This window comes from Budorcas taxicolor, chromosome 11 (genome assembly GCF_023091745.1).
Source record: "Budorcas taxicolor isolate Tak-1 chromosome 11, Takin1.1, whole genome shotgun sequence".
In the NCBI taxonomy this organism is placed as follows: Eukaryota; Metazoa; Chordata; class Mammalia; order Artiodactyla; family Bovidae; genus Budorcas; species Budorcas taxicolor.
This window is the reverse complement of record NC_068920.1, coordinates 1,874,461-1,900,556: the sequence shown is the minus strand read 5'-3', so window position 1 is coordinate 1,900,556 and position 26,096 is coordinate 1,874,461.

Here is a 26,096-nt window from a genome sequence, read left to right as displayed (position 1 = left end):
GGCATGGACGGGAGAGGAATCCCGAGAGGGCCCCTAGCAACTCGCACGGGGACTGGCCTTTCCTGAGGCCATCAGAGCGGGTCCCTGAGGTCCCCGTCGTAACTCGAGAAGACCTGCCGCAACTCGAGAAAATCCACGAGGTTCTCACATCCAGGCGAGATGAAGCCCATTTCCGCTGAGGGGTCTCGAGGCTGATCACACCTCACCTCTGGAACTTTGAAAGGGCCCTTCACAGCCTTGGTGCAAATCAAGAAGTTCCCCGACATACCCGTCTCCACTCGACAGGAATCACGATGGTCCCGCCCACATCCAGAGGCGCCCCGTTTCTGCCTCATAGCTCGAGATGAGGGATCCTTTCCCTGCTTCGTCGCGAAAGAGTTCCCGGCCTTCCCGTCGCATCTCAAGAGGAGGCCCTCTCAACAGGAACGGCGAGAGGAACTCCAGGGTCGTGCCACCATTCGAAGAGTCCCCCAGATGTCTCAGTCTATTCCAGAGGAACCTCTTTTCCCTTCACCGGCTCGTCTTTCACGCCGAGGATGGAATCACACCAAGGTGGCACGTGGAACAGCCCTGTGGGAAATCCTCGAGGGAAAGCCACAGATCCCTTGATCCACGTGACAGGAAGCGTGACACTACTGCTGCATCTAGCGAGGACAGCACACGTGCATGCCCCAACTCGAGACGAGGCCTGATTCCCCACGGGAGACTCAGAAGCACCCCAAGATCCATGGCAACACTGGAGAGGTATCTTCAGGTTCCGACGCCGACTCCACACAAGGTCATAGGCTGCGGCATGGACTGGAGAGGAATCCCGAGATGGCCCCTAGCAACTCGCATGGGGACAGGCTTTTCCTGAGTCCATCAGAGCGGGTCCCTGAGGTCCCCGTCGTAACTCGAGAAGACCTGCCCCAACTCGAGAAAATCCAGGAGGTTCTCCCCTCCAGGCTAGATGAGGGCCATTTCCGCTGAGGCGTCTCGAGGCTGATCACACCTCACCTCGGGAACTTCGACAGAGACCTTCACACCCTTCGCACAAATCAGAAGTTCACCGACATATCCGTCTCCACTCGAGTGGAAACACGAGGGTCCCGACCACATCCAGAGGCGCCCCGTTTCCGCCTCGTAGCTCGAGATGAGGGATCCTCTCCCTGCTTCGTCGGGAAAGAGTTCCCGGCCTTCCCGTCGCATCTCAAGAGGAGGCCCTCTCAACAGGAACGGCGAGAGGAACTCCAGGTTCGTGCCACCATTCCAAGAGTCCCCCAGATATCTCAGTCCTTTCCAGAGGAACCTCTTTTCCCATAACCGGCTCGTCTTTCACGCCGAGGATCGACTCACACCAAGGTGGCACGTGGCACAGCCCTGGGGAAAGCCTCGTGGGAAAGCCTCGAGGGAAAGCCTCGAGGGAAAGCCACAGATCCCTTGATCCTCGTGACAGGTAGCGGGACACTACTGCTGCAGCTCTGGAGGAATGCGCACGTGCATGCCCCCTTCGAGACGAGGCCTGACTCCCCTGGGGAGACTCAGAAGCACCCCAAGATCCATGGCAACACTGGAGAAGAATCCTCAGGTTCCGGCCCCGACTCCACACAAGGTCTTAGGCCCCGGCATGGACGGGAGAGGAATCCCGAGAGGGCCCCTAGCAACTCGCATAGGGACTGGCCTTTCCTGAGGCCACGAGAGCGGGTCCCTGAGGTCCCCATCGTAACTCGAGAAGACCTGCTGCAACTCGAGAAAATCCAGGAGGTTCCCCCCTCCAGGCGAGATGAAGCCCATTTTCGCTGAGGGGTCTCGATGCTGATCACACCTCACCTCTGGAACTTCGAAAGGGTCCTTCACACCCTTGGTGCAAATCAAGAAGTTCCCCGACATACCCGTCTCCACTCGACAGGAAACACGAGGGTCCCGCCCACATCCAGAGGCGCCCCGTTTCCGCCTCGTAGCTCGAGATGAGGGATCCTTTCCCTGCTTCGTCGGGAAAGAGTTCCCGGCCTTCCCGTCGCATCTCAAGTGGAGGCCCTCTCAACAGGAACGGCGAGAGGAACTCCAGGGTCGTGCCACCATTCCAAGAGTCCCCCAGATGTCTCAGTCCATTCCAGAGGAAGCTCTTTTCCCATCACCGGCTCGTCTTTCACGCCGAGGATCGACTCACACCAAGGTGGCACGTGGAACAGCCCTGTGGGAAAGCCTCGTGGGAAAGCCTCGAGGGACAGCCTCGAGGGAAAGCCACAGATCCCTTGATCCACGTGACAGGAAGCGTGACACTACTGCTGCAGCTCGGGAGGAAAGCGCACGTGCATGCCCCCAGTGGAGACGAGGCCTGACTCCCCTGGGGAGGCTCAGAAGCACCCCAAGATCCATGGCAACACTGGAGAGGAACCCTCAGGTTCCGGTCTCCCCTCCACACAAGGTCTTAGGCCCCGGGCATGGACGGGAGAGGACCCCGAGAGGGCCCCTAGCAACTCGCATAGGGACTGGCCTTTCCTGAGGCCACCAGAGCGCGTCCCTGAGGTCCCCGTCGTAACTCGAGAAGACCTGCCGCAACTCGAGGAAATCCCGGAGGTTCTCTCCTCCAGGCGAGATGAGTCCATTTCCGCTGAGGCGTCTCGAGGCGGATCACACCTCACCTCTGGAACTTCGAAAGGGTCCCTCACACCCTTGGTGCAAATCAAGAAGTTCCCCGACATAGCCGTCTCCACTCGAGAGGAAACACGAGGGTCCCGCCCACATCCAGAGGCGCCCGGTTTCCGCCTCGTAGATCGAGATGAGGGATCCTTTTCCTGTTTCCTCAGGAAAGAGTTCCCGGCATTCCCGTCGCATCTCAAGAGGAGGCCCTCTCAAGAGGAATGGCGAGAGGAACTCCAGGGTCGTGCCACCATTCCAAGAGTCCCACAGATGTCTCAGTCCATTCCAGAGGAACCTCTTTTCCCTTCACCGGCTCGTCTTTCGCGCCGAGGATCGACTCACACCAAGGTGGCACGTGGCAGAGCCCTGTGGGAAAGCCTCGTGAGAAAGCCTCGATGGAAAGCCACAGATCCCTTGATCCACGTGACAGGAAGCGTGACACTACTGCTGCAGCTCGGGAGGAAAGCGCACGTGCATGCCCCCAGTCGAGACGAGGCCTGACTCCCCTGGGGATACTCAGACGCACCCCAAGATCCTTGTCAACACTGCAGAAGAATCCTCAGGTTACGGCCCCGACTCCACACAAGGCCTTAGGCTCCGGCATGGACGGGAGAAGAATCCCGAGATGGCTCCTAGCAACTCGCATGGGGACTGGCCTTTCCTGAGGCCACCAGAGTGGGTCCCTGAGGTCCCCAGCGTAACTCGAGAAGACCTGCCGCATCTCGAGAAAATCCAGGAGGTTCTCTCCTCCAGGCGAGATGAGTCCATTTCCGCTGAGGCGTCTCGAGGCTGATCACACCTCACCTCTGGAACTTCGAAAGGGTCCCTCACACCCTTGGTGCAAATCAAGAAGTTCCCCGACATAGCCGTCTCCATTCGAGAGGAAACACCAGGGTCCCGCCCACATCCAGAGGCACCCGGTTTCCGCCTCATAGCTCGAGATGAGATATCCTTTTCCTGCTTCGTCAGGAAAGAGTTCCCGGCATTCCCGTCGCATCTCAAGAGGAGGCCCTCTCAACAGGAACGGCGAGAGGAACTCCAGGGTCGTGCCACCATTCCAAGAGTCCCCCAGATGTCTCAGTCCATTCCAGAGGAACCTCTTTTCCCTTCACCGGCTCGTCTTTCACGCCGAGGATCGACTCACACCAAGGTGGCACGTGGCACAGCCCTGTGGGAAAGCCTCGTGGGAAAGCCTCGAGGGAAAGCCTCGAGGGAAAGCCACAGATTCCTTGATCCACGTGACAGGAAGCGTGACACTACTGCTGCAGCTCGGGAGGAAACCGCACGTGCATACCCCCACTCGAGACAGGCCTGATTCCCCTGGGGAGACTCAGAATCTCCGCAAGATACATGACAACACTGGAGAGGAATCCTCAGGTTCCGGCACCGACTCCACACAAGGTCTTAGGCCCCGACATGGACGGGAGAGGAATCCCGAGTGGGCCCATAGCAACTCGCACTGGGACTGGCCTTTCCTGAGGCCACCAGAGCGCGTCCCTGAGGTCCCCGTCGTAACTCGAGAAGACCTGCCGCAACTCGAGAAAATCCAGGAGGTTCTCCCCTCCAGGCGAGATGAAGCCCATTTCCGCTGAGGGGTCTCGAGGCTGATCACACCTCACCTCTGGAACATTGAAAGGGTCCTTCACACCCTTGGTGCAAATCAAGAAGTTCCCCGACATTCCCGTCTCCACTCGAGAGGAAACACGAGGGACGCGTCCACATCCAGAGGAGCCCCGTTTCCGCCTCGTAGCTCGAGATGAGGGATCCTTTCCCTGCTTCATTGGGAAAGAGTTCCCAGCGTACCCGTCGCATCTCAAGAGGAGGCCCTCTCAACAGGAACGGCGAGAGGAACTCCAGGGTCGTGCCACCATTCGAAGAGTCCCCCAGATATCTCAGTCCATTCCAGAGGACGCTCTTTTCCCTTCACCGGCTCGTCTTTCACGCCGAGAATCGACTCACACCAAGGTGGCACGTGGCACAGCCCTGTGGGAAAGCCTCGTGGGAAAGCCTCGAGGGAAAGCCTCGAGGGAAAGCCACAGATCCCTTGACCCACGTGACAGGAAGCGTGACACTACTGCTTCAGCTCTGGAGGAAAGCGCCCGTTCATGCCCCCACTCGAGACGAGGCCTGACTCCCCTGCGGAGACTCAGAAGCACCCCAAGATCCATGGCAACACTGGAGAGGAATCTTCAGGTTCCGGCCCCGACTCCACACAAGGTCTTAGGCCCCGGCATGGACGGGAGAGGAATCCCGAGAGGGCCCCTAGCAACTCGCATAGGGACTGGCCTTTCCTGAGGCCACGAGAGCGGGTCCCTGAGGTCCCCATCGTAACTCGAGAAGACCTGCTGCAACTCGAGAAAATCCAGGAGGTTCCCCCCTCCAGGCGAGATGAAGCCCATTTTCGCTGAGGGGTCTCGATGCTGATCACACCTCACCTCTGGAACTTCGAAAGGGTCCTTCACACCCTTGGTGCAAATCAAGAAGTTCCCCGACATACCAGTCTCCACTCGACAGGAAACACGAGGGTCCCGCCCACATCCAGAGAAGCCCCTTTTCCGCCTCCTAGCTCGAAATGAGGGCTCCTTTCCCTGCTTCTTCGGGAAAGAGTTCCCGGCGTTCCCGTCACATCTCAAGAGGAGGCCCTCTCAACAGGAACGGCGAGAGGAACTCCAGGGTCGTGCCACCATTCCAAGATTCCCCCAGATGTCTCAGTCTATTCCAGAGGAACCTCTTTTCCCTTCACCGGCTCGTCTTTCACGCCGAGGATCGAATCACACCAAGGTGGCACGTGGAACAGCCCTTTGGGAAAGCCTCGAGGGAAAGCCACAGATCCCTTGATCCACATGACAGGAAGCGTGACACTACTGCTGCAGCTAGCGAGGACAGCACACGTGCATGCCCCAACTCGAGACGTGTCCTGACTCCCCTCGGGAGACTCAGAAGCACCCCAAGATCCATGGCAACAGTGGAGAGGAATCTTCAGGTTCCGGCGCCGACTCCACACAAGGTCATAGGCTGCGGCATGGACTGGAGAGGAATCCCGAGATGGCCCCTAGCAACTCGCATGGGGACAGGCTTTTCCTGAGGCCACCAGAGCGGGTCCCTGAGGTCCCCGTCGTAACTCGAGAAGACCTGCCCCAACTCGAGAAAATCCAGGAGGTTCTCCCCTCCAGGCGAGATGAGGCCCATTTCCGCTGAGGCATCTCGAGGCTGATCACACCTCACCTCGGGAACTTCGACAGAGTCCTTCACACCCTTCGCGCAAATCAAGAAGTTCCCCGACATACCCGTCTCCACTCGAGTGGAAACACGAGAGTCCCGACCACATCCAGAGGCGCCCCATTTCCGCCTCGTAGCTCGAGATGAGGGATCCTTTCCCTGCTTCGTCGGGAAAGAGTTCCCGGCCTTCCCGTCGCATCTCAAGTGGAGGCCCTCTCAACAGGAACGGCGAGAGGAACTCCAGGGTCGTGCCACCATTCCAAGAGTCCCCCAGATGTCTCAGTCCATTCCAGAGGAAGCTCTTTTCCCATCACCGGCTCGTCTTTCACGCCGAGGATCGACTCACACCAAGGTGGCACGTGGAACAGCCCTGTGGGAAAGCCTCGTGGGAAAGCCTCGAGGGACAGCCTCGAGGGAAAGCCACAGATCCCTTGATCCACGTGACAGGAAGCGTGACACTACTGCTGCAGCTCGGGAGGAAAGCGCACGTGCATGCCCCCAGTGGAGACGAGGCCTGACTCCCCTGGGGAGGCTCAGAAGCACCCCAAGATCCATGGCAACACTGGAGAGGAACCCTCAGGTTCCGGTCCCCCCTCCACACAAGGTCTTAGGCCCCGGGCATGGACGGGAGAGGACCCCGAGAGGGCCCCTAGCAACTCGCATAGGGACTGGCCTTTCCTGAGGCCACCAGAGCGCGTCCCTGAGGTCCCCGTCGTAACTCGAGAAGACCTGCCGCAACTCTAGGAAATCCCGGAGGTTCTCTCCTCCAGGCGAGATGAGTCCATTTCCGCTGAGGCGTCTCGAGGCGGATCACACCTCACCTCTGGAACTTCGAAAGGGTCCCTCACACCCTTGGTGCAAATCAAGAAGTTCCCCGACATAGCCGTCTCCACTCGAGAGGAAACACGAGGGTCCCGCCCACATCCAGAGGCGCCCGGTTTCCGCCTCGTAGATCGAGATGAGGGATCCTTTTCCTGTTTCCTCAGGAAAGAGTTCCCGGCATTCCCGTCGCATCTCAAGAGGAGGCCCTCTCAAGAGGAATGGCGAGAGGAACTCCAGGGTCGTGCCACCATTCCAAGAGTCCCACAGATGTCTCAGTCCATTCCAGAGGAACCTCTTTTCCCTTCACCGGCTCGTCTTTCGCGCCGAGGATCGACTCACACCAAGGTGGCACGTGGCAGAGCCCTGTGGGAAAGCCTCGTGAGAAAGCCTCGATGGAAAGCCACAGATCCCTTGATCCACGTGACAGGAAGCGTGACACTACTGCTGCAGCTCGGGAGGAAAGCGCACGTGCATGCCCCCAGTCGAGACGAGGCCTGACTCCCCTGGGGATACTCAGACGCACCCCAAGATCCTTGTCAACACTGCAGAAGAATCCTCAGGTTACGGCCCCGACTCCACACAAGGCCTTAGGCTCCGGCATGGACGGGAGAAGAATCCCGAGATGGCTCCTAGCAACTCGCATGGGGACTGGCCTTTCCTGAGGCCACCAGAGTGGGTCCCTGAGGTCCCCAGCGTAACTCGAGTAGACCTGCCGCATCTCGAGAAAATCCAGGAGGTTCTCTCCTCCAGGCGAGATGAGTCCATTTCCGCTGAGGCGTCTCGAGGCTGATCACACCTCACCTCTGGAACTTCGAAAGGGTCCCTCACACCCTTGGTGCAAATCAAGAAGTTCCCCGACATAGCCGTCTCCATTCGAGAGGAAACACCAGGGTCCCGCCCACATCCAGAGGCACCCGGTTTCCGCCTCATAGCTCGAGATGAGATATCCTTTTCCTGCTTCGTCAGGAAAGAGTTCCCGGCATTCCCGTCGCATCTCAAGAGGAGGCCCTCTCAACAGGAACGGCGAGAGGAACTCCAGGGTCGTGCCACCATTCCAAGAGTCCCCCAGATGTCTCAGTCCATTCCAGAGGAACCTCTTTTCCCTTCACCGGCTCGGCTTTCACGCCGAGAATCGACTCACACCAAGGTGGCACGTGACACAGCCCTGTGGGAAAGCCTCGTGGGAAAGCCTCGAGGGAAAGCCTCGATGGAAAGCCACAGATCCCTTGATCCACGTGACAGGAAGTGTGACACTACTGCTACAGCTCGGGAGGAAAGGGCACGTGCATACCCCCAGTGGAGACGAGGCCTGACTCCCCTGGGGAGACTCAGAAGCACCCCAAGATCCATGACAACACTGGAGGGGAATCCTCAGGTTCCGGCACCGACTCCACACAAGGACTTAGGCCCCGGCATGGACGGGAGAGGAATCCCGAGATGGCCCCTAGCAACTCGCATGGGGACTGGCCTTTCCTGAGGCCACCAGAGCGGGTCCCTGAGGTCCCCGTCGTAACTCGAGAAGACCTGCCGCACCTCGAGAAAATCCAGGAGGTTCTCCCCTCCAGGCGAGATGAGGCCCATTTCCGCAGAGGCGTCTCGAGGCTGATCACACCTCACCTCTGGAACTTCGAAAGGGTCCTTCACACCCTTGGTGCAAATCCAGAAGTTCCCCGAGATACCCGTCTCCACTCGAGAGGAAACACGAGGGTCCCGCCCACATCCAGAGGCGCCCCGTTTCCGCCTCGTAGCTCGAGATGAGGGATCCTTTCCCTGCTTCGTCGGGAAAGAGTTCCCGGTGTTCCCGTCACATCTCAAGAGGAGGCCCTCTCAACAGAAATGGAGAGAGGAACTCCAGGGTCGTGCCACCATTCCAAGAGTCGCCCAGATGTCTCAGTCCATTCCAGAGGAATCCCTTTTCCCTTCACCGGCTCGTCTTTCACGCCGAGGATCGACTCACACAAAGGTGGTACGTGGCACAGCCCTGTGAGAAAGCTTCGTGGGAAAGCCTCGAGGGAAACCCTCGAGGGAAAGGCACAGATCCCTTGATCCACGTGACAGGAAGCGTGACACTACTGCTGCAGCTCGGGAGGAAAGCGCACGGGCATGCCCCCAATCGAGACGAGCTTGACTCCCCTGGGAAGACTCAGAAGCACCCCAAGATCCACGGCAATACTGGAGAGGAATCCTCAGGTTCCGACCCCGACTCTACACAAGGTGTTAGGCCCCGGCATGGACGGGAGAGGAATCCCGAGTTGGACCCTAGCAACTCGCATGGGGACTGGCCTTTCCTGAAGCCACCAGAACGGGTCCCTGAGGTCCCCGTCATAACTCGAGAAGACCTGCCGCAACTCGAGAAAATCCAGGAGGTTCTCCCCTCCAGGCGAGATGAGGCCCATTTCCTCTGAGGGGTCTCGAGGCTGATCACACCTCACCTCTGGAACTTTGAAAGGGTCCTTCACACCCTTGGTGCAAATCAAGATGTTCCCCGACATACCCGTCTCCACTCGAGAGGAAACACGAGGGTCCCGCCCACATCCAGAGGCGCCCCGTTTCCGCCTCGTAGCTCGAGATGAGGGATCCTTTCCCTGCTTCGTGGGGAAAGAGTTCCCGTCATTCCCGTCGCATCTCAGGAGGAAGCCCTCTCAACAGGAACGGCGAGAGGAACTCCAGGGTCGTGCCACCATTCCAAGAGTCCCCCAGATGTCTCAGTCCATTCCAGAGGAACCTCTTTTCCTTTCACCGGCTCGTCTTTCACGCCAAGAATCGACTCACACCAAGGTGGCACGTGACACAGCCCTGTGGGAAAGCCTCGTGGGAAAGCCTCGAGGGAAAGCCTCGAGGGAAAGCCACAGATCCCTTGATCCACGTGACAGGAAGCGTGACACTACTGCTGCAGCTCGGGAGGAAAGCGCACGTGCATGCCCCCAATCGAGACGAGGCCTGACTCCCCTGGGAAGACTCAGAAGCACCCCAAGATCCACGGCAATACTGGAGAGGAATCCTCAGGTTCCGGCCCCGACTCTACACAAGGTCTTAGGCCCCGGCATGGACGGGAGAGGAATCCCGAGATGGCCCCTAGCAACTCTCATGGGGACTGGCCTTTCCTGAGGCCACCAGAGCGGGTCCCTGAGGTCCCCGTCGTAACTCGAGAAGACCTGCCGCAACTCGATAAAATCCAAGAGGATCTCCCCTCCACGCTAGATGAGGCCCATTTCCGCTGAGGCGTCTCGAGGCTGATCACACCTCACCTCTGCAACTTCGAAAGGGTCCTTCACACCCTTGGTGCAAATCAAGAATTTCCCCGACATACCCGTCTCCACTCGAGAGGAAACACGAGGGTCCCACCCACATCCAGAGGCACCCCGTTTCCGCCTCGTAGCTCATGATGTGGGATCCTTTCCCTGCTTTGTCGGGAAAGAGTTCCCGGCATTCCCGTCGCATCTCAAGAGGATGCCCTCTCAACAGGAAGGGCGAGAGGAAGTGCAGGGTGGTGCCACAAATCCAAGAGTCCCCCAGATGTCTCAGTCCATTCCAGAGGAACCTCTTTTCCCTTCACCGGCTCGTCTTTCACGCCGAGGATCGACTCACACCAAGGTGGCACGTGGCACAGCCCTGTGGGAAAGCCTCGTTGGAAAGCCTCGAGGGAAAGCCTCGAGGGAAAGCCACAGATTCCTTGATCCACGTGACAGGAAGCGTGACACTACTGCTGCAGCTCGGGAGGAAACCGCACGTGCATACCCCCACTCGAGACAGGCCTGATTCCCCTGGGGAGACTCAGAATCTCCGCAAGATACATGACAACACTGGAGAGGAATACTCAGGTTCCGGCCCCGACTCCACACAAGGTCTTAGGCCCCGACATGGACGGGAGAGGAATCCCGAGTGGGCCCATAGCAACTCGCACTGGGACTGGCCTTTCCTGAGGCCACCAGAGCGCGTCCCTGAGGTCCCCGTCGTAACTCGAGAAGACCTGCCGCAACTCGAGAAAATCCAGGAGGTTCTCCCCTCCAGGCGAGATGAAGCCCATTTCCGCTGAGGGGTCTCGAGGCTGATCACACCTCACCTCTGGAACATTGAAAGGGTCCTTCACACCCTTGGTGCAAATCAAGAAGTTCCCCGACATTCCCGTCTCCACTCGAGAGAAAACACGAGGGACGCGTCCACATCCAGAGGAGCCCCGTTTCCGCCTCGTAGCTCGAGATGAGGGATCCTTTCCCTGCTTCATTGGGAAAGAGTTCCCAGCGTACCCGTCGCATCTCAAGAGGAGGCCCTCTCAACAGGAACGGCGAGAGGAACTCCAGGGTCGTGCCACCATTCGAAGAGTCCCCCAGATATCTCAGTCCATTCCAGAGGACGCTCTTTTCCCTTCACCGGCTCGTCTTTCACGCCGAGAATCGACTCACACCAAGGTGGCACGTGGCACAGCCCTGTGGGAAAGCCTCGTGGGAAAGCCTCGAGGGAAAGCCTCGAGGGAAAGCCACAGATCCCTTGATCCACGTGACAGGAAGCGTGACACTACTGCTTCAGCTCTGGAGGAAAGCGCCCGTTCATGCCCCCACTCGAGACGAGGCCTGACTCCCCTGGGGAGACTCAGAAGCACCCCAAGATCCATGGCAACACTGGAGAGGAATCTTCAGGTTCCGGCCCCGACTCCACACAAGGTCTTAGGCTGCGGCATGGACTGGAGAGGAATCCTGAGATGGCCCCTAGCAACTCGCATGGGGACAGGCTTTTCTTGAGGCCACCAGAGCGGGTCCCTGACGTCCCCGTCGTGACTCGAGAAGACCTGCCGCAACTCGAGAAAATCCAGGCGGTTCTCCCCTCCAGGCTAGATGAGGCCCATTTCCGCTGAGGCGTCTCGAGGCTGATCACACCTCACCTCGGGAACTTCGACAGAGTCCTTCACACCCTTCGCGCAAATCAAGAAGTTCCCCGACATACCCGTCTCCACTCGACAGGAAACACGATGGTCCCGCCCACATCCAGAGGCGCCCCGTTTCTGCCTCATAGCTCGAGATGAGGGATCCTTTCCCTGCTTCGTCGCGAAAGAGTTCCCGGCCTTCCCGTCGCATCTCAAGAGGAGGCCCTCTCAACAGGAACGGCGAGAGGAACTCCAGGGTCGTGCCACCATTCGAAGAGTCCCCCAGATGTCTCAGTCTATTCCAGAGGAACCTCTTTTCCCTTCACCGGCTCGTCTTTCACGCCGAGGATGGAATCACACCAAGGTGGCACGTGGAACAGCCCTGTGGGAAATCCTCGAGGGAAAGCCACAGATCCCTTGATCCACGTGACAGGAAGCGTGACACTACTGCTGCATCTAGCGAGGACAGCACACGTGCATGCCCCAACTCGAGACGAGGCCTGACTCCCCTTGGGAGACTCAGAAGCACCCCAAGATCCATGGCAACACTGGAGAGGTATCTTCAGGTTCCGACGCCGACTCCACACAAGGTCATAGGCTGCGGCATGGACTGGAGAGGAATCCCGAGATGGCCCCTAGCAACTCGCATGGGGACAGGCTTTTCCTGAGTCCATCAGAGCGGGTCCCTGAGGTCCCCGTCGTAACTCGAGAAGACCTGCCCCAACTCGAGAAAATCCAGGAGGTTCTCCCCTCCAGGCTAGATGAGGGCCATTTCCGCTGAGGCGTCTCGAGGCTGATCACACTTCACCTCGGGAACTTCGACAGAGACCTTCACACCCTTCGCACAAATCAGAAGTTCACCGACATATCCGTCTCCACTCGAGTGGAAACACGAGGGTCCCGACCACATCCAGAGGCGCCCCGTTTCCGCCTCGTAGCTCGAGATGAGGGATCCTCTCCCTGCTTCGTCGGGAAAGAGTTCCCGGCCTTCCCGTCGCATCTCAAGAGGAGGCCCTCTCAACAGGAACGGCGAGAGGAACTCCAGGTTCGTGCCACCATTCCAAGAGTCCCCCAGATATCTCAGTCCTTTCCAGAGGAACCTCTTTTCCCATAACCGGCTCGTCTTTCACGCCGAGGATCGACTCACACCAAGGTGGCACGTGGCACAGCCCTGGGGAAAGCCTCGTGGGAAAGCCTCGAGGGAAAGCCTCGAGGGAAAGCCACAGATCCCTTGATCCTCGTGACAGGTAGCGGGACACTACTGCTGCAGCTCTGGAGGAATGCGCACGTGCATGCCCCCTTCGAGACGAGGCCTGACTCCCCTGGGGAGACTCAGAAGCACCCCAAGATCCATGGCAACACTGGAGAAGAATCCTCAGGTTCCGGCCCCGACTCCACACAAGGTCTTAGGCCCCGGCATGGACGGGAGAGGAATCCCGAGAGGGCCCCTAGCAACTCGCATAGGGACTGGCCTTTCCTGAGGCCACGAGAGCGGGTCCCTGAGGTCCCCATCGTAACTCGAGAAGACCTGCTGCAACTCGAGAAAATCCAGGAGGTTCCCCCCTCCAGGCGAGATGAAGCCCATTTTCGCTGAGGGGTCTCGATGCTGATCACACCTCACCTCTGGAACTTCGAAAGGGTCCTTCACACCTTGGTGCAAATCAAGAAGTTCCCCGACATACCAGTCTCCACTCGACAGGAAACACGAGGGTCCCGCCCACATCCAGAGAAGCCCCTTTTCCGCCTCCTAGCTCGAAATGAGGGCTCCTTTCCCTGCTTCTTCGGGAAAGAGTTCCGGCGTTCCCGTCACATCTCAAGAGGAGGCCCTCTCAACAGGAACGGCGAGAGGAACTCCAGGGTCGTGCCACCATTCCAAGATTCCCCCAGATGTCTCAGTCTATTCCAGAGGAACCTCTTTTCCCTTCACCGGCTCGTCTTTCACGCCGAGGATCGAATCACACCAAGGTGGCACGTGGAACAGCCCTTTGGGAAAGCCTCGAGGGAAAGCCACAGATCCCTTGATCCACATGACAGGAAGCGTGACACTACTGCTGCAGCTAGCGAGGACAGCACACGTGCATGCCCCAACTCGAGACGTGTCCTGACTCCCCTCGGGAGACTCAGAAGCACCCCAAGATCCATGGCAACAGTGGAGAGGAATCTTCAGGTTCCGGCGCCGACTCCACACAAGGTCATAGGCTGCGGCATGGACTGGAGAGGAATCCCGAGATGGCCCCTAGCAACTCGCATGGGGACAGGCTTTTCCTGAGGCCACCAGAGCGGGTCCCTGAGGTCCCCGTCGTAACTCGAGAAGACCTGCCCCAACTCGAGAAAATCCAGGAGGTTCTCCCCTCCAGGCGAGATGAGGCCCATTTCCGCTGAGGCGTCTCGAGGCTGATCACACCTCACCTCGGGAACTTCGACAGAGTCCTTCACACCCTTCGCGCAAATCAAGAAGTTCCCCGACATACCCGTCTCCACTCGAGTGGAAACACGAGAGTCCCGACCACATCCAGAGGCGCCCCGTTTCCGCCTCGTAGCTCGAGATGAGGGATCCTTTCCCTGCTTCGTCGGGAAAGAGTTCCCGGCCTTCCCGTCGCATCTCAAGTGGAGGCCCTCTCAACAGGAACGGCGAGAGGAACTCCAGGGTCGTGCCACCATTCCAAGAGTCCCCCAGATGTCTCAGTCCATTCCAGAGGAAGCTCTTTTCCCATCACCGGCTCGTCTTTCACGCCGAGGATCGACTCACACCAAGGTGGCACGTGGAACAGCCCTGTGGGAAAGCCTCGTGGGAAAGCCTCGAGGGACAGCCTCGAGGGAAAGCCACAGATCCCTTGATCCACGTGACAGGAAGCGTGACACTACTGCTGCAGCTCGGGAGGAAAGCGCACGTGCATGCCCCCAGTGGAGACGAGGCCTGACTCCCCTGGGGAGGCTCAGAAGCACCCCAAGATCCATGGCAACACTGGAGAGGAACCCTCAGGTTCCGGTCCCCCCTCCACACAAGGTCTTAGGCCCCGGGCATGGACGGGAGAGGACCCAGAGAGGGCCCCTAGCAACTCGCTTAGGGACTGGCCTTTCCTGAGGCCACCAGAGCGCGTCCCTGAGGTCCCCGTCGTAACTCGAGAAGACCTGCCGCAACTCGAGGAAATCCCGGAGGTTCTCTCCTCCAGGCGAGATGAGTCCATTTCCGCTGAGGCGTCTCGAGGCGGATCACACCTCACCTCTGGAACTTCGAAAGGGTCCCTCACACCCTTGGTGCAAATCAAGAAGTTCCCCGACATAGCCGTCTCCACTCGAGAGGAAACACGAGGGTCCCGCCCACATCCAGAGGCGCCCGGTTTCCGCCTCGTAGATCGAGATGAGGGATCCTTTTCCTGTTTCCTCAGGAAAGAGTTCCCGGCATTCCCGTCGCATCTCAAGAGGAGGCCCTCTCAAGAGGAATGGCGAGAGGAACTCCAGGGTCGTGCCACCATTCCAAGAGTCCCACAGATGTCTCAGTCCATTCCAGAGGAACCTCTTTTCCCTTCACCGGCTCGTCTTTCGCGCCGAGGATCGACTCACACCAAGGTGGCACGTGGCAGAGCCCTGTGGGAAAGCCTCGTGAGAAAGCCTCGATGGAAAGCCACAGATCCCTTGATCCACGTGACAGGAAGCGTGACACTACTGCTGCAGCTCGGGAGGAAAGCGCACGTGCATGCCCCCAGTCGAGACGAGGCCTGACTCCCCTGGGGATACTCAGACGCACCCCAAGATCCTTGTCAACACTGCAGAAGAATCCTCAGGTTACGGCCCCGACTCCACACAAGGCCTTAGGCTCCGGCATGGACGGGAGAAGAATCCCGAGATGGCTCCTAGCAACTCGCATGGGGACTGGCCTTTCCTGAGGCCACCAGAGTGGGTCCCTGAGGTCCCCAGCGTAACTCGAGTAGACCTGCCGCATCTCGAGAAAATCCAGGAGGTTCTCTCCTCCAGGCGAGATGAGTCCATTTCCGCTGAGGCGTCTCGAGGCTGATCACACCTCACCTCTGGAACTTCGAAAGGGTCCCTCACACCCTTGGTGCAAATCAAGAAGTTCCCCGACATAGCCGTCTCCATTCGAGAGGAAACACCAGGGTCCCGCCCACATCCAGAGGCACCCGGTTTCCGCCTCATAGCTCGAGATGAGATATCCTTTTCCTGCTTCGTCAGGAAAGAGTTCCCGGCATTCCCGTCGCATCTCAAGAGGAGGCCCTCTCAACAGGAACGGCGAGAGGAACTCCAGGGTCGTGCCACCATTCCAAGAGTCCCCCAGATGTCTCAGTCCATTCCAGAGGAACCTCTTTTCCCTTCACCGGCTCGGCTTTCACGCCGAGAATCGACTCACACCAAGGTGGCACGTGACACAGCCCTGTGGGAAAGCCTCGTGGGAAAGCCTCGAGGGAAAGCCTCGATGGAAAGCCACAGATCCCTTGATCCACGTGACAGGAAGTGTGACACTACTGCTACAGCTCGGGAGGAAAGGGCACGTGCATACCCCCAGTGGAGACGAGGCCTGACTCCCCTGGGGAGACTCAGAAGCACCCCAAGATCCATGACAACACTGGAGGGGAATCCTCAGGTTCCGGCACCGACTCCACACAAGGACTTAGGCCCCGGCATGGACGGGAGAGGAATCCCGAGATGGCCCCTAGCAACTCGCATGGGGACTGGCCTTTCCTGAGGCCACCAGAGCGGGTCCCTGAGGTCCCCGTCGTAACTCGAGAAGACCTGCCGCACCTCGAGAAAATCCAGGAGGTTCTCCCCTCCAGGCGAGATGAGGCCCATTTCCGCAGAGGCGTCTCGAGGCTGATCACACCTCACCTCTGGAACTTCGAAAGGGTCCTTCACACCCTTGGTGCAAATCCAGAAGTTCCCCGAGATACCCGTCTCCACTCGAGAGGAAACACGAGGGTCCCGCCCACATCCAGAGGCGCCCCGTTTCCGCCTCGTAGCTCGAGATGAGGGATCCTTTCCCTGCTTCGTCGGGAAAGAGTTCCCGGTTTTCCCGTCACATCTCAAGAGGAGGCCCTCTCAACAGAAATGGAGAGAGGAACTCCAGGGTCGTGCCACCATTCCAAGAGTCGCCCAGATGTCTCAGTCCATTCCAGAGGAATCCCTTTTCCCTTCACCGGCTCGTCTTTCACGCCGAGGATCGACTCACACAAAGGTGGTACGTGGCACAGCCCTGTGAGAAAGCTTCGTGGGAAAGCCTCGAGGGAAACCCTCGAGGGAAAGGCACAGATCCCTTGATCCACGTGACAGGAAGCGTGACACTACTGCTGCAGCTCGGGAGGAAAGCGCACGGGCATGCCCCCAATCGAGACGAGCTTGACTCCCCTGGGAAGACTCAGAAGCACCCCAAGATCCACGGCAATACTGGAGAGGAATCCTCAGGTTCCGACCCCGACTCTACACAAGGTCTTAGGCCCCGGCATGGACGGGAGAGGAATCCCGAGTTGGACCCTAGCAACTCGCATGGGGACTGGCCTTTCCTGAAGCCACCAGAACGGGTCCCTGAGGTCCCCGTCATAACTCGAGAAGACCTGCCGCAACTCGAGAAAATCCAGGAGGTTCTCCCCTCCAGGCGAGATGAGGCCCATTTCCTCTGAGGGGTCTCGAGGCTGATCACACCTCACCTCTGGAACTTTGAAAGGGTCCTTCACACCCTTGGTGCAAATCAAGATGTTCCCCGACATACCCGTCTCCACTCGAGAGGAAACACGAGGGTCCCGCCCACATCCAGAGGCGCCCCGTTTCCGCCTCGTAGCTCGAGATGAGGGATCCTTTCCCTGCTTCGTGGGGAAAGAGTTCCCGTCATTCCCGTCGCATCTCAGGAGGAAGCCCTCTCAACAGGAACGGCGAGAGGAACTCCAGGGTCGTGCCACCATTCCAAGAGTCCCCCAGATGTCTCAGTCCATTCCAGAGGAACCTCTTTTCCTTCCACCGGCTCGTCTTTCACGCCAAGAATCGACTCACACCAAGGTGGCACGTGACACAGCCCTGTGGGAAAGCCTCGTGGGAAAGCCTCGAGGGAAAGCCTCGAGGGAAAGCCACAGATCCCTTGATCCACGTGACAGGAAGCGTGACACTACTGCTGCAGCTCGGGAGGAAAGCGCACGTGCATGCCCCCAATCGAGACGAGGCCTGACTCCCCTGGGAAGACTCAGAAGCACCCCAAGATCCACGGCAATACTGGAGAGGAATCCTCAGGTTCCGGCCCCGACTCTACACAAGGTCTTAGGCCCCGTCATGGACGGGAGAGGAATCCCGAGATGGCCCCTAGCAACTCTCATGGGGACTGGCCTTTCCTGAGGCCACCAGAGCGGGTCCCTGAGGTCCCCGTCGTAACTCGAGAAGACCTGCCGCAACTCGATAAAATCCAAGAGGATCTCCCCTCCACGCTAGATGAGGCCCATTTCCGCTGAGGCGTCTCGAGGCTGATCACACCTCACCTCTGCAACTTCGAAAGGGTCCTTCACACCCTTGGTGCAAATCAAGAATTTCCCCGACATACCCGTCTCCACTCGAGAGGAAACACGAGGGTCCCACCCACATCCAGAGGCACCCCGTTTCCGCCTCGTAGCTCATGATGTGGGATCCTTTCCCTGCTTTGTCGGGAAAGAGTTCCCGGCATTCCCGTCGCATCTCAAGAGGATGCCCTCTCAACAGGAAGGGCGAGAGGAAGTGCAGGGTGGTGCCACAAATCCAAGAGTCCCCCAGATGTCTCAGTCCATTCCAGAGGAACCTCTTTTCCCTTCACCGGCTCGTCTTTCACGCCGAGGATCGACTCACACCAAGGTGGCACGTGGCACAGCCCTGTGGGAAAGCCTCGTTGGAAAGCCTCGAGGGAAAGCCTCGAGGGAAAGCCACAGATTCCTTGATCCACGTGACAGGAAGCGTGACACTACTGCTGCAGCTCAGGAGGAAACCGCACGTGCATACCCCCACTCGAGACAGGCCTGATTCCCCTGGGGAGACTCAGAATCTCCGCAAGATACATGACAACACTGGAGAGGAATACTCAGGTTCCGGCCCCGACTCCACACAAGGTCTTAGGCCCCGACATGGACGGGAGAGGAATCCCGAGTGGGCCCATAGCAACTCGCACTGGGACTGGCCTTTCCTGAGGCCACCAGAGCGCGTCCCTGAGGTCCCCGTCGTAACTCGAGAAGACCTGCCGCAACTCGAGAAAATCCAGGAGGTTCTCCCCTCCAGGCGAGATGAAGCCCATTTCCGCTGAGGGGTCTCGAGGCTGATCACACCTCACCTCTGGAACATTGAAAGGGTCCTTCACACCCTTGGTGCAAATCAAGAAGTTCCCCGACATTCCCGTCTCCACTCGAGAGGAAACACGAGGGACGCGTCCACATCCAGAGGAGCCCCGTTTCCGCCTCGTAGCTCGAGATGAGGGATCCTTTCCCTGCTTCATTGGGAAAGAGTTCCCAGCGTACCCGTCGCATCTCAAGAGGAGGCCCTCTCAACAGGAACGGCGAGAGGAACTCCAGGGTCGTGCCACCATTCGAAGAGTCCCCCAGATATCTCAGTCCATTCCAGAGGACGCTCTTTTCCCTTCACCGGCTCGTCTTTCACGCCGAGAATCGACTCACACCAAGGTGGCACGTGGCACAGCCCTGTGGGAAAGCCTCGTGGGAAAGCCTCGAGGGAAACCCTCGAGGGAAAGGCACAGATCCCTTGATCCACGTGACAGGAAGCGTGACACTACTGCTGCAGCTCGGGAGGAAAGCGCACGGGCATGCCCCCAATCGAGACGAGCTTGACTCCCCTGGGAAGACTCAGAAGCACCCCAAGATCCACGGCAATACTGGAGAGGAATCCTCAGGTTCCGACCCCGACTCTACACAAGGTCTTAGGCCCCGGCATGGACGGGAGAGGAATCCCGAGTTGGACCCTAGCAACTCGCATGGGGACTGGCCTTTCCTGAAGCCACCAGAACGGGTCCCTGAGGTCCCCGTCATAACTCGAGAAGACCTGCCGCAACTCGAGAAAATCCAGGAGATTCTCCCCTCCAGGCGAGATGAGGCCCATTTCCTCTGAGGGGTCTCGAGGCTGATCACACCTCACCTCTGGAACTTTGAAAGGGTCCTTCACACCCTTGGTGCAAATCAAGATGTTCCCCGACATACCCGTCTCCACTCGAGAGGAAACACGAGGGTCCCGCCCACATCCAGAGGCGCCCCGTTTCCGCCTCGTAGCTCGAGATGAGGGATCCTTTCCCTGCTTCGTGGGGAAAGAGTTCCCGTCATTCCCGTCGCATCTCAGGAGGAAGCCCTCTCAACAGGAACGGCGAGAGGAACTCCAGGGTCGTGCCACCATTCCAAGAGTCCCCCAGATGTCTCAGTCCATTCCAGAGGAACCTCTTTTCCTTTCACCGGCTCGTCTTTCACGCCAAGAATCGACTCACACCAAGGTGGCACGTGACACAGCCCTGTGGGAAAGCCTCGTGGGAAAGCCTCGAGGGAAAGCCTCGAGGGAAAGCCACAGATCCCTTGATCCACGTGACAGGAAGCGTGACACTACTGCTGCAGCTCGGGAGGAAAGCGCACGTGCATGCCCCCAATCGAGACGAGGCCTGACTCCCCTGGGAAGACTCAGAAGCACCCCAAGATCCACGGCAATACTGGAGAGGAATCCTCAGGTTCCGGCCCCGACTCTACACAAGGTCTTAGGCCCCGTCATGGACGGGAGAGGAATCCCGAGATGGCCCCTAGCAACTCTCATGGGGACTGGCCTTTCCTGAGGCCACCAGAGCGGGTCCCTGAGGTCCCCGTCGTAACTCGAGAAGACCTGCCGCAACTCGATAAAATCCAAGAGGATCTCCCCTCCACGCTAGATGAGGCCCATTTCCGCTGAGGCGTCTCGAGGCTGATCACACCTCACCTCTGCAACTTCGAAAGGGTCCTTCACACCCTTGGTGCAAATCAAGAATTTCCCCGACATACCCGTCTCCACTCGAGAGGAAACACGAGGGTCCCACCCACATCCAGAGGCACCCCGTTTCCGCCTCGTAGCTCATGATGTGGGATCCTTTCCCTGCTTTGTCGGGAAAGAGTTCCCGGCATTCCCGTCGCATCTCAAGAGGATGCCCTCTCAACAGGAAGGGCGAGAGGAAGTGCAGGGTGGTGCCACAAATCCAAGAGTCCCCCAGATGTCTCAGTCCATTCCAGAGGAACCTCTTTTCCCTTCACCGGCTCGTCTTTCACGCCGAGGATCGACTCACACCAAGGTGGCACGTGGCACAGCCCTGTGGGAAAGCCTCGTTGGAAAGCCTCGAGGGAAAGCCTCGAGGGAAAGCCACAGATTCCTTGATCCACGTGACAGGAAGCGTGACACTACTGCTGCAGCTCGGGAGGAAACCGCACGTGCATACCCCCACTCGAGACAGGCCTGATTCCCCTGGGGAGACTCAGAATCTCCGCAAGATACATGACAACACTGGAGAGGAATACTCAGGTTCCGGCCCCGACTCCACACAAGGTCTTAGGCCCCGACATGGACGGGAGAGGAATCCCGAGTGGGCCCATAGCAACTCGCACTGGGACTGGCCTTTCCTGAGGCCACCAGAGCGCGTCCCTGAGGTCCCCGTCGTAACTCGAGAAGACCTGCCGCAACTCGAGAAAATCCAGGAGGTTCTCCCCTCCAGGCGAGATGAAGCCCATTTCCGCTGAGGGGTCTCGAGGCTGATCACACCTCACCTCTGGAACATTGAAAGGGTCCTTCACACCCTTGGTGCAAATCAAGAAGTTCCCCGACATTCCCGTCTCCACTCGAGAGGAAACACGAGGGACGCGTCCACATCCAGAGGAGCCCCGTTTCCGCCTCGTAGCTCGAGATGAGGGATCCTTTCCCTGCTTCATTGGGAAAGAGTTCCCAGCGTACCCGTCGCATCTCAAGAGGAGGCCCTCTCAACAGGAACGGCGAGAGGAACTCCAGGGTCGTGCCACCATTCGAAGAGTCCCCCAGATATCTCAGTCCATTCCAGAGGACGCTCTTTTCCCTTCACCGGCTCGTCTTTCACGCCGAGAATCGACTCACACCAAGGTGGCACGTGGCACAGCCCTGTGGGAAAGCCTCGTGGGAAAGCCTCGAGGGAAAGCCTCGAGGGAAAGCCACAGATCCCTTGATCCACGTGACAGGAAGCGTGACACTACTGCTTCAGCTCTGGAGGAAAGCGCCCGTTCATGCCCCCACTCGAGACGAGGCCTGACTCCCCTGGGGAGACTCAGAAGCACCCCAAGATCCATGGCAACACTGGAGAGGAATCTTCAGGTTCCGGCCCCGACTCCACACAAGGTCTTAGGCTGCGGCATGGACTGGAGAGGAATCCTGAGATGGCCCCTAGCAACTCGCATGGGGACAGGCTTTTCTTGAGGCCACCAGAGCGGGTCCCTGACGTCCCCGTCGTGACTCGAGAAGACCTGCCGCAACTCGAGAAAATCCAGGCGGTTCTCCCCTCCAGGCTAGATGAGGCCCATTTCCGCTGAGGCGTCTCGAGGCTGATCACACCTCACCTCGGGAACTTCGACAGAGTCCTTCACACCCTTCGCGCAAATCAAGAAGTTCCCCGACATACCCGTCTCCACTCGAGTGGAAACACGAGGGTCCCGACCACATCCAGAGGCGCCCCGTTTCCGCCTCGTAGCTCGAGATGAGGGATCCTTTCCCTGCTTCGTCGGGAAAGAGTTCCCGGCCTTCCCGTCGCATCTCAAGAGGAGGCCCTCTCAACAGGAACGGCGAGAGGAACTCCAGGGTCGTGCCACCATTCCAAGAGTCCCCCAGATGTCTCAGTCCATTCCAGAGGAAGCTCTTTTCCCATCACCTGCTCGTCTTTCACGCCGAGGATCGACTCACACCAAGGTGGCACGTGGAACAGCCCTGTGGGAAAGCCTCGTGGGAAAGCCTCGAGGGACAGCCTCGAGGGAAAGCCACAGATCCTTTGATCCACGTGACAGGAAGCGTGACACTACTGCTGCAGCTCGGGAGGAAAGCGCACGTGCATGCCCCCACTCGAGACGAGGCCTGACTCCCCTGGGGAGGCTCAGAAGCACCCCAAGATCCATGGCAACACTGGAGAGGAATCCTCAGGTTCCGGCCCCGACTCCACACAAGGTCTTAGGCCCCGGCATGGACGGGAGAGGAATCCCGAGAGGGCCCCTAGCAACTCGCATAGGGACTGGCCTTTCCTGAGGCCATCAGAGCGGGTCCCTGAGGTCCCCGTCGTAACTCGAGAAGACCTGCCGCAACTCGAGAAAATCCACGAGGTTCTCACATCCAGGCGAGATGAAGCCCATTTCCGCTGAGGGGTCTCGAGGCTGATCACACCTCACCTCTGGAACTTTGAAAGGGCCCTTCACAGCCTTGGTGCAAATCAAGAAGTTCCCCGACATACCCGTCTCCACTCGACAGGAAACACGATGGTCCCGCCCACATCCAAAGGCGCCCCGTTTCTGCCTCATAGCTCGAGATGAGGGATCCTTTCCCTGCTTCGTCGCGAAAGAGTTCCCGGCCTTCCCGTCGCATCTCAAGAGGAGGCCCTCTCAACAGGAACGGCGAGAGGAACTCCAGGGTCGTGCCACCATTCGAAGAGTCCCCCAGATGTCTCAGTCTATTCCAGAGGAACCTCTTTTCCCTTCACCGGCTCGTCTTTCACGCCGAGGATGGAATCACACCAAGGTGGCACGTGGAACAGCCCTGTGGGAAATCCTCGAGGGAAAGCCACAGATCCCTTGATCCACGTGACAGGAAGCATGACACTACTGCTGCATCTAGCGAGGACAGCACACGTGCATGCCCCAACTCGAGACGAGGCCTGACTCCCCTTGGGAGACTCAGAAGCACCCCAAGATCCATGGCAACACTGGAGAGGTATCTTCAGGTTCCGACGCCGACTCCACACAAGGTCATAGGCTGCGGCATGGACTGGAGAGGAATCCCGAGATGGCCCCTAGCAACTCGCATGGGGACAGGCTTTTCCTGAGTCCATCAGAGCGGGTCCCTGAGGTCCCCGTCGTAACTCGAGAAGACCTGCCCCAACTCGAGAAAATCCAGGAGGTTCTCCCCTCCAGGCTAGATGAGGGCCATTTCCGCTGAGGCGTCTCGAGGCTGATCACACTTCACCTCGGGAACTTCGACAGAGACCTTCACACCCTTCGCACAAATCAGAAGTTCACCGACATATCCGTCTCCACTCGAGTGGAAACACGAGGGTCCCGACCACATCCAGAGGCGCCCCGTTTCCGCCTCGTAGCTCGAGATGAGGGATCCTCTCCCTATTTCGTCGGGAAAGAGTTCCCGGCCTTCCCGTCGCATCTCAAGAGGAGGCCCTCTCAACAGGAACGGCGAGAGGAACTCCAGGTTCGTGCCACCATTCCAAGAGTCCCCCAGATGTCTCAGTCCATTCCAGAGGAACCTCTTTTCCCATAACCGGCTCGTCTTTCACGCCGAGGATCGACTCACACCAAGGTGGCACGTGGCACAGCCCTGGGGAAAGCCTCGTGGGAAAGCCTCGATGGAAAGCCTCGAGGGAAAGCCACAGATCCCTTGATCCTCGTGACAGGTAGCGGGACACTACTGCTGCAGCTCTGGAGGAATGCGCACGTGCATGCCCCCTTCGAGACGAGGCCTGACTCCCCTGGGGAGACTCAGAAGCACCCCAAGATCCATGGCAACACTGGAGAAGAATCCTCAGGTTCCGGCCCCGACTCCACACAAGGTCTTAGGCCCCGGCATGGACGGGAGAGGAATCCCGAGAGGGCCCCTAGCAACTCGCATAGGGACTGGCCTTTCCTGAGGCCACGAGAGCGGGTCCCTGAGGTCCCCATCGTAACTCGAGAAGACCTGCTGCAACTCGAGAAAATCCAGGAGGTTCCCCCCTCCAGGCGAGATGAAGCCCATTTTCGCTGAGGGGTCTCGATGCTGATCACACCTCACCTCTGGAACTTCGAAAGGGTCCTTCACACCCTTGGTGCAAATCAAGAAGTTCCCCGACATACCCGTCTCCACTCGACAGGAAACACGAGGGTCCCGCCCACATCCAGAGAAGCCCCTTTTCCGCCTCCTAGCTCGAAATGAGGGCTCCTTTCCCTGCTTCTTCGGGAAAGAGTTCCCGGCGTTCCCGTCACATCTCAAGAGGAGGCCCTCTCAACAGGAACGGCGAGAGGAACTCCAGGGTCGTGCCACCATTCCAAGATTCCCCCAGATGTCTCAGTCTATTCCAGAGGAACCTCTTTTCCCTTCACCGGCTCGTCTTTCACGCCGAGGATCGAATCACACCAAGGTGGCACGTGGAACAGCCCTTTGGGAAAGCCTCGAGGGAAAGCCACAGATCCCTTGATCCACATGACAGGAAGCGTGACACTACTGCTGCAGCTAGCGAGGACAGCACACGTGCATGCCCCAACTCGAGACGTGTCCTGACTCCCCTCGGGAGACTCAGAAGCACCCCAAGATCCATGGCAACAGTGGAGAGGAATCTTCAGGTTCCGGCGCCGACTCCACACAAGGTCATAGGCTGCGGCATGGACTGGAGAGGAATCCCGAGATGGCCCCTAGCAACTCGCATGGGGACAGGCTTTTCCTGAGGCCACCAGAGCGGGTCCCTGAGGTCCCCGTCGTAACTCGAGAAGACCTGCCCCAACTCGAGAAAATCCAGGAGGTTCTCCCCTCCAGGCGAGATGAGGCCCATTTCCGCTGAGGCGTCTCGAGGCTGATCACACCTCACCTCGGGAACTTCGACAGAGTCCTTCACACCCTTCGCGCAAATCAAGAAGTTCCCCGACATACCCGTCTCCACTCGAGAGGAAACACGAGGGTCCCGCCCACATCCAGAGGCGCCCCGTTTCCGCCTCGTAGCTCGAGATGAGGGATCCTTTCCCTGCTTCGTCGGGAAAGAGTTCCCGGCCTTCCCGTCGCATCTCAAGAGGAGGCCCTCTCAACAGGAACGGCGAGAGGAACTCCAGGGTCGTGCCACCATTCCAAGAGTCCCCCAGATGTCTCAGTCCATTCCAGAGGAAGCTCTTTTCCCATCACCGGCTCGTCTTTCACGCCGAGGATCGACTCACACCAAGGTGGCACGTGGAACAGCCCTGTGGGAAAGCCTCGTGGGAAAGCCTCGAGGGACAGCTTCGAGGGAAAGCCACAGATCCCTTGATCCACGTGACAGGAAGCGTGACACTACTGCTGCAGCTCGGGAGGAAAGCGCACGTGCATGCCCCCAGTGGAGACGAGGCCTGACTCCCCTGGGGAGGCTCAGAAGCACCCCAAGATCCATGGCAACACTGGAGAGGAACCCTCAGGTTCCGGTCCCCCCTCCACACAAGGTCTTAGGCCCCGGGCATGGACGGGAGAGGACCCCGAGAGGGCCCCTAGCAACTCGCATAGGGACTGGCCTTTCCTGAGGCTACCAGAGCGCGTCCCTGAGGTCCCCGTCGTAACTCGAGAAGACCTGCCGCAACTCGAGGAAATCCCGGAGGTTCTCCCCTCCAGGGGAGATGATGCCCATTTCCGCTGAAGCGTCTCGAGGCTGATCACACCT